This window comes from Hipposideros armiger, unplaced genomic scaffold, assembly GCF_001890085.2.
Source record: "Hipposideros armiger isolate ML-2016 unplaced genomic scaffold, ASM189008v1 scaffold_341, whole genome shotgun sequence".
Classification (NCBI taxonomy): Eukaryota; Metazoa; Chordata; class Mammalia; order Chiroptera; family Hipposideridae; genus Hipposideros; species Hipposideros armiger.
Genome location: NW_017731691.1, coordinates 1,494,516 through 1,503,628, shown reverse-complemented (window position 1 = coordinate 1,503,628; position 9,113 = coordinate 1,494,516). Strand labels below are relative to the sequence as shown.

At 45.7% G+C, this 9,113-nt stretch overlaps 1 long non-coding RNA gene across 1 annotated transcript; it reads left to right on the top strand.

Annotated features, from left to right (window-relative positions):
* The first annotated feature begins 287 nt into the window (after positions 1-287).
* On the top strand, positions 288-2,652 carry LOC109392638 (uncharacterized). Its single transcript, XR_002126098.1, has 2 exons — positions 288-466; positions 2,270-2,652. It is a non-coding gene; the product is annotated as an uncharacterized LOC109392638 (long non-coding RNA).
* Positions 2,653-9,113: the final 6,461 nt, after the last annotated feature.

Here is a 9,113-nt window from a genome sequence, read left to right as displayed (position 1 = left end):
TATTATTATTTTCAGAGGTAAGATTCTTTCCCACCCTCATTCCTACATCCCACCTCTGCATTTCACCTCTACACTTTTCCAAGATTCATCCTCTGGGAAAAGAAATTGAGAGTCACACCCTTTGCTCCAACTGCGAATCCTGGAAATCAAACTGTGAAGCTCTAAAAAGTATGTCTATTTGGAACGAAGTGTCTTCGTCATAGGTTTTGCTTTATTCCTCGCCAGTGGGCGGGGCGGGATGGGGCTTCCTTTCAGTCACCGTGTCTTTCTCAACCTGCAGGCACCCCAGAGCGATCCCCCTTCGTGGACTCCGAGGGGATGCAGCAGCAATTCATGTTTTGAAGTGCTTTAAAAGGTTCAAAACGTGAGGCGCTGCTATACCCCCTCGCGAGGAAGTTGGAAGGTGGGGTTCTGCTGGACGCGTGTTCCTGCGAGGCGACCGCTCCCAAGGCCAGCTCAACAGCAGGTACGTGGGCGGGGGCTTCGGTCTCTTCTTCTTTGCTCCATGCCCTTCCCCACCCACGAGACACCGCCAGAGGGGGGTGAGGGGAGGACGCCACTGCTCTGTGGGGGCTTGGGGCGGTGGGGGGACCGAGCGTCTGTGGTGCGCGCCCAGGAGGGACGTGGTGCCCGCACTCAGCCGTGCCCTAGCAGCGGGAACACTACTGCAGTGGGCGATCGGTGCTCTGGAGTATTGTTTCTGCTGCCCGGGCAAGGCTGGGACTCCCGCACGGGCTCACCCACCAGGTAAGTTCTAGTGCAGCGCTCGCAGTGTCCCCCCTGGGAGCTGCTAGAGCTAGGTTAGCGCTTTGTCCTACATCAAATGTTTGCCCGTCTTTGAATACGTAAATGACAGATGCTTCATTTTAGCAACCTTTTCTCTGCCCTAGAAGAATTGAAGCGATTGAAAAAAAAAATCCCTTCCTGATCCATTAGAATGCCACCCACACGACAAAAAACGAGGAAAGACTGCATTCAGGCCCCAACAATTAAATAGGGGCGCGGGGTGGGGGGGGAAGATAGAGAAAAGAGTAAGGGCCGAAAGGTAGGGGGTGATCCGCTGCAAGCAGTCCCGAAGCCGTTCTTCGGCTACTGATAAAGGGCCTCTCGTTCTGAGCGTGGAAAGGACTTTGGAGGCCAGGAAAGATGAAAGTTTCTGGCCCCTCACTCTTCCGTTCCCCCTAGCTGTGTTGCGGGGAGCTGCCGTCGAACTCCGACGGCGGAGGATCGGACGAGGCGCTGGGCCTTGCAGGCGGTGACTCCCAGGCGGCATAGGAACGCTCTGACCTGCGGGATCTAAGGCCTGCAGGGAGCGTGGGGACCCCACGGGGTGGCTCCAGAATAAGACTCCTGAGTTTCTAGCTGCTGCTTGTCCTCCCGCAAAATCGGGCCCTGGAATTCCACTCTGGAGGCACTGTACCAAGGAGGCCACCTTGGTCGCCCCGGGGGCCTCACAGAAGGGATTGCCCCAGTGGGAAGGCACTGGCTTGACAGTTCTGGAGAAAATGGCAGCCTCTCAGCCGTCGACTGAGGGGTTGTTCGTACCTCCAAAACTGCGGGCACTGTTGGTAATTAGTGCGGCACATCTGTCGACCTCTAAAACCACCTCCGCCCCTCACTGGGGGTCCCAGTCGGCTAGGAGCTTGACAGCTAGGAGCTTGACAGCCGCCTAAAAAAGAAAGGACTCATTCTCTGGTTGAAGCCTGCCTTTGCTTGTGAAAATCACTTAGATATTTATTTTTGACCTGGTTAATCAGGAGGTAAAGGACTATTAGAAAAGACAAAGGGGGACGTGGAACATTTTCATGCTTTATGTCCTCTTAAACAAACCCCTCTCTGGTCTGGATGGGCTGCTTGGAACTGATCCTCCCGGGGCCAGAGTGGGGCCCCTGGAAGGGCTCCGGTCGGGGGAGTCAGGAGGGTGCAGGGGCCCCGAGCTGGGAGTCTGGCTCAGCGGCCTGCTCTCCCAGACTCCCTTGCGCCTGGGGCAGGCGCGGGCGATTTGTGACCCTTCCTGCCGCCGCGGACCCTCGGGCTCCCTGGGGCCCAGCGGCCGCCGCCCGCTTGCCGCCACCACGATCTCCAGGCTGAGAAGCCCTGAAATGGGTTCCCTCCCGTACCCCCAGGTCGGCCCACGGCCCTTCAGGCCCGCAATCCTCAGGCCTGGCAGGCGAACAGGTTCCCGTCCCCCGCCTGTCTCTGCACGTGGGGAGGCACCCCGAGGCTGCCCTCCTGCCTCTCACAGGCTTCCCTTCTTCCTTTCTCCCAGCTCTGTACCGATCCCCCTCGAGCCAGAAGGAGGCCCGGTGACACACAGCCCTCCGGTAGGACCTGGCTTGCGCCATCCGGCCCCCTCCATTGGGCGCCTGCATGACCCAGGTGAGAGACCCGACGGGTTGGGGACCGCGAGGGGCGGAGGGCGAGGAAAAAGTGACCTTGACTAAGGGGCTTTACCTTCCAGAAGCGCAGTGGCCCTTTGCCCAGGGCCCCCAAGAGGCATCAAGATTGAGGGCGACCACACAGGCCTCTGACTGCGTGGTGCCCTTTCTGACTTAAAATAGTCATCTTGCACCATTCACACGGTCGAAGTTGCATTGTGCCTAGATTTTCCTTCAAGGACAAAAATGTGAATAAAGCAATATTTCAGCCAAACATTTCTGTGTCAATTAAGAAGATGGCAATTCGTTCCAGACTATAAATTCTCTTTAACAACTCTCTAAGGTATTCTTTAAAATTGTTTTTCAACATTGCTAAATATGCATCATAATGTGTGGGACACTTTTGTAAAGTGAAATCAATTTACAGTCAGCTGATTAATTGATCCAATGCTACCACCTTCAAGTAGGCACCTTTCCATTGTTCTCTCATTTTTCCCCAACACATGTTATTTGTTAGTGAGGAAGCTGTATGCATACAGCATTGTAATAAGTTTATTAGACAGGCGTGGCCCTTAAACTAGGAAAACAGTCTAGCTCTGAATTTAAAACTCAACATTTCTATAAGTTGTGGGACAACATATACAGGTTGCTTTTATAAGCTACAATTGAACATAATTTTTTTTTAAAAAATCACAGGAATCTTTTTTAAGGCATCCAACATCTCTAGTTAGCAATACTGACTTTTTTTTCCAACAAAGGAACACTACATCAATACTCTTGACCCGGATCTGGACACAGAAGACTCCTGTTTCAAGAAAATACAATCATCTCTCAAAGTCTGTAATTTATAAGCATTTTTAACTCGCTAGGTCTTGAAAACCACCCAAGTGTCCCACAACATGGGGTAAAATATAATCAATCACTCAGTGTAATATTATACATCCTTTTAAAATGTTATTGGAAAATGTTTTATGATCTGTAACTCGAAATAACCCTCTCCCACCATTTCTTTCTCCCTGCTGCTCCCCCATACCCACGCTTCTTTGTTCCAATTGGCATGTAAACTTATTTTTCCCACCAAATGAGTCAGTCACGATGGGAACGGCAATTGATTTGAACAGATGTGTGTCAATGTTACTTGGGAAACTAGATGCCAATAACCAGGGCCACAAAAATGGCAGTGGCTGCAACTCTGTAAAACTTTATGTGCGCACACAGACAAGGACTAAAGTGGAACCCAAAACAGGAAAATAGTTGGATATACTCCAGTGCTGGGAGATTGAATGATTGTAATCTGCTTTTGATTTCCGTTAATATGGGCAACTGTCCAATTAAAAAGACCTAATAAGGATTCTGCAGTGCAAATTATTTTGCGGATTGTTTTAAAACACCATACCTATCAAGGCAGATGGGGTAGCGGGAGTCTGAGTTTGTTCCCCCCCACCCCTACCCACCCCCATCCTGGACTTCAGAGCTCAGGGAAACACTTGGAGAAAACCTGATCCTACACAGGTGGGAGTTCACTTCTAGGCAACTCTCCTGAGAGACTGCGAAAGATGAAAATAAAAATAGGTTCCCAAAGCATTTTTTGTGAGATCAACGAAAAATTATTGACAGACATGAAAGACTTGACTGAGGGGCTATATCCAAGTTGGCATACATTTTTAGTGCTCTGTTTTCCCACTGGCCTGCAGTATAACATCCTCATAACCCTAGAACTTTATATGTGCATTTGTATTTAGAATGGTGACATTATTCTTAACTGAAAAACAGAGTACATACACACCAGTTATAGTAAACGGTGCATCTCCCCACCACCCTACACCCCAGGCATCCTGCCCTTTAGTTACTTACTGCTCAGTAAGTGAACGAAGATCGGCTAGGTCTTTCCTAATATTTCAGCTATCTGCCACCTGTGCCTTCCTCCCCCACTCCATAATTGATCTCTTTGGCAAGTTCAAAAAGGCTTAGACCCCTGTGGGGGTAGTAAATTGAGCCAGTAGGGAGGAGCGCTGAGAAGACTTCCATTTCCGGTGCCTCCTTAAGCTCTGGCACACGCCCCTTACACTAGAGAGCCCTATAACCTGAGCAGTGCTGGGAGTTTGGAAGGTGGCCCTAGGAGCCCAGAACCGAGGTACTGAGAATCTTGCTTGTTTTGAAGTGTGGTTCTCCCAAGGCAGCTCCCTCACCCATCCCCACTCCCACCCGCTCCCCAGACCAGAGTATTATCTCAAGACCAGACCTTACAAAGGCCTGGCCACAAAAACTACAATAATCACAATCATAGTAATTCCAACATCTTTCTTTGGTATCATTCTTTTACAAGCTTTTCCAAATACTTTCATATTTTCTACTTGAAACAACCTCGAGAGATAAATAGGATAAGGCAGCCAAAAAACCTACAGACAAGAAAACGGGGGCTTCTGCAGGTTAAGGATTTATTTGTCTGAGGCTAGTTCAGGGCCTCTTCCTCCAGACCTCATGCTGGAGGAACTGACAGCACAGTAGTGACTAAAGCAGGAAATGGAGGTGAATTAGTCTGGTTATAAAAATTCGAGGTGAAACTGATTAGTTTTATGATGAGCTTTTGCCAACACACTGGACACTTCCTGGGTGAGGCCCAAGATTGGCCCCAGATTGACTAAATAGTGACTGTAAATTACCCAGCTGTGTTCAAGTAGACATGCACGAGCCAACAAGAAATGATTTAACTTCATTTAAAATCTGGCCCATATTTGATACTTTCTATAATTTCACCTAAATGGAATGTCTAACCATAGGGGTTAACTTAATTTAGTCACTCACTCAATGGAACCTTTTTTTGCCATTACGAATAATAACTGTAAAGACTACATAGAAACCTGGAAAATTTAAAAATCAGGGGCAAAAAAATCACATGGACACCATGGTTGAAAACTGGGTCTGTATAGGAGCAGAAACTGGGAAGAACATGCAACAAACATACTTATTGCTTAACGTGGTGAGATTCTAGATAAAGTTGTTCTCTCACTACTTTTCCATGTGTTTTTGTTATGCCATGTTTTTTGTTATGTCATCAAACATAATTCTCTAAAAAGTCTTTAGCGGTCATGGGCGACACAGAAATTTTGGGTCAAGGATGCATAGACCTCAGACATCTCGGGGATCATCATGTCACGAGAGACCACTGTGCACTTGTGACAGATTGATAACTGAAAGGTCTGGGAGCCACTTATCTTCATAGCAGTATAACTGGTAAGTATTACAGGACAGATTGATGACAAAATCAGGAGAAATGTGGGCCCTGATCAAGGAAGAAAGTGGTTTCCATGGTGGGAGGAGGGGGACCAGTTGTGTTTTAATAGTTTAATGGGAGGTGGGAGTCAGACTTTGTGTCCTTCACTATTATTTTAAGTTTCCTTTTAATCAATTTAATGCATCAGATTTTATATTCACACTAGAATGTTAAATAATTTATGCTCAAACAAACAACTGGAAAAACATTAGCTATAAGTATTGCAGACACAGGGTCATCTTTAATATATTGAGTTCATTTAAGAGGTCAAGAGAAAACAAAAATGACATGACCAAAACGTCACAGAAAAAGAATACATAAAAATGCTCTTTGCAGTATTTTTAAGGATGGAAATTAGGGACATCCTGAATGACCAAGAACAAAGGATTGGGTAAATAAAATATGGTGCCACTAATAAGTGACATGAGAATGTGCTCCTGATTAAATAATTTGGTGATAAAAGAAATGTGCAAATGTTTTGCACTGTTTCCATCTATGCAATCTAAGTATATAGGGAACATTCGGTATGCAGCTTTGTTTCAATATACAGATAAAAGCCTGGGAGGATATATGTAAAAACCTTAATAATGGTTGGTTGCCTCTGAGCTCAAAGAAAGATGCTAAACTATTTTTGCGATGTGTTCCTAATATGTAATATAAATGTATTGGGAACATTTTGCATTCATAGTTTTGTATCAATGATATGGAAAGATGGCTTAGAGGAAGTACACCAAAAGTCTGTCAAAGAAAGATGCTAAACTATTTTTGCGATGTGTTCCTAATATGCAGTATAAATATATTGGGAGCATTTTGCATGTATGGTTTTGTATCAATGTTCAGATAAAAGGTTGGAGGGAGTGAACCAAAAATCTTATAATGGTTGTTTGTGGGTTGTGATATGACAAAGTGATAAAAGTAAGCTACAAAATGATTTTTGCAATGCATTCCTGAATGTGTAATGTAAGTGTGTGGGGAACATTTTTCATTCATTGTTTTGTATCAATATTTAGAGAAAAGGATAGGAAGAAATATACCAAAATTTAATAGTGGTTATTTCTGGGTTCTAGTATTATAGATGATACCTGGTTTTCTCTTTATACTTTTATGTATTTTCCAAGTAATACTTGTATGAACAACAAAATGTATTACGTTTAAAGCAATAATAAAACATTTTATTTTTTAAAAGAGTTTTTTGGGATTTTTTTAAGGCATGGCTCCCTGACCAGGAGGGATGGGGATATGGAGAGAAACTTACTATTTGGGCAGCAATGGGCCTAGAATACATTTTCAAACCTGTCTGGGCAAACCCTATACAGCTTCGGTTGGCTCTGTAGTACAAATGTGTGTTATCATTTACTCTTGGCAAAGGAAAGAGAAAGTATAATTTAAAAATATAACCATGACAGAATAATAATAGTAAAATTGCCAAACAGACTGCTTGCTATCTCCTGTCCAATCAAAGTAACACTTTAAGAAGTACAGAAAGTTGAAGCAGGCGTCTTTTCCTCTAGGAGCAATTCAGGACGGCGGGGCTTGGATGCTTGCCCAGGGCCTCAAGACCTGTTGGCCAGTTTGGGACATGCCTATGTCAAGAAAACACCTTACAGAAAGTCTAATTCCACTTAGCTAACTTTCTGCAGATGCAGATAAAGCCCCCTGCATGTTCCCACCAATTCCGCTGAGCTCCATGACAACCCTGGTGTTGGAGAACACATGTGACATCCGAATTTAGGCTTTCCATGTTCTGATAAGACAGTCAGAACCACCTGGAAACATACCAAGCCCGTGGCCTAACGAGACACCTACCAAGGCTTTGAACGTTCCTCGGTTGCACTGATTTGATCAAAGACACCACGTTAGAAGAGGACCTAGGGTCTTTCTCATCCTTTTAGAAGCACTCTGGGGAAAGTTTTCCCCCGAAAGAATTATTTGCACTCTGCCGCAAGCCCTTATTATTGGACATACTTTCAAATATGTCCGTCCTATTCCTGGAAGCGGAAGCTGTAAGTTGTGAGGCAAAAATATACTTTGAGGACATTCTTCCAATGTCTTGACGCCATGTCCTTCCTTGTTCTGCTTAAGAATAAAAACTCATACAATCAAACTTGTCATTTTACAAAATGTGTGCTCCTCTTTAAGTCTTCCATAAGCATTTTTCTCGGCTGCATTCGATCAGAACACAGTCTCTGTGTGCTTTGCTCTGTGCTAATCACTTTTGGGGAGAGAAGACGGGAGAGAAGTGGGGGGTTAAAGTGATACTAAGCCAGAGCAGCCTTGAACACGAGAAGCCTTTCTTCTGTCTGCTTACCGGGTAAAGAGCTGGGATCAGCTGCAGCTTTGACCTTCTTCTGAGCCAGGCTGGACCACACAGAAAATCTGCTTTGCTAAGCCAAATTATCTAATGTCCTCCTTTCCCCTAAGCTTCACTTTGGTCCCTGATAAGCAAAGAGTAGGGAAAGGGGGAGAGTGTGGGAGGCCCGCCCGCCCTGCTTCCTAAGAGAGAGAGAGAGAGAGAAAGAGAGAGACCTTTAATATAAGCACTGACCTTAAACTCTTCATTTACCAGTGAAAAAAGCCTCAGGCCCTGAATTTCTGAACTAATAGAGTGTCCTAGAATTTGGCAAGTGCAGAGAGCACACCTCCTAGTTGAGAGAATGCCAAGAGGGGATGGGGACTGGGCGTTGGGGCAGGCGAAAAAGGAGCTGGAAGCTGACCTTTGCTAACCAACACGGTCAACGCAATCTCTCATTTTACAGAAGAGGAAACCGAGTTGCAGGGAGAGAAGATAACTTGCAAAGAGGTCGTGCGGAGAACTGGTGACAACGTTAGAACTTGCATCTTGATCTTCAGGGCTCTTTCCACTGTAACACACTGTGTCTAAAGGAGAGAGGGAGCGACCTAGGAGGATGCTCTGAAGGATGTGGGACTTGATGAGCACCTTGACGGTGGGTGGGGCCAGAAGAGGCAAAGAGGGCAGGGGAGGGCATTCCAGGCAGGCAGGGGAGAATGGATGTGGCATTACACCAGAGCAGTCAGGAAATAGGTCTGGAGGAAATCATTAAGGTCAAGTGTGGCTTCTCAATGTGGGCTATGCAGACCTTTCACGGTATAAGAGTGTCCCAAGAGGTGCAAAAAAACCACAGAATACTTATGGCACAGTTTCTTAGAGCATAGATTTGATTCAATAGTGAGTCCTTTAAAGCATTGTTTTTCTGTTAAAACAAGCCTAGTTCCAAAAAGATAAAACTGAGACCTCAAAACCAATTCAAGTTTGTTGTAGTGCCCTGCAGGCTGTCTCAAGACTCCCACCCCACTCTCATTCCGAGGGAGTATTTATACATTGTCTCTAGACATTTGGCTTTTTGTTTGTTTCTCCTGCCAGTACCAGGGACCCTGACTTCTGATAACAGCTCTTTCCTTTGGTGAACTACTCCTCTTTGGCCCCAGTCACAGTAAACTAG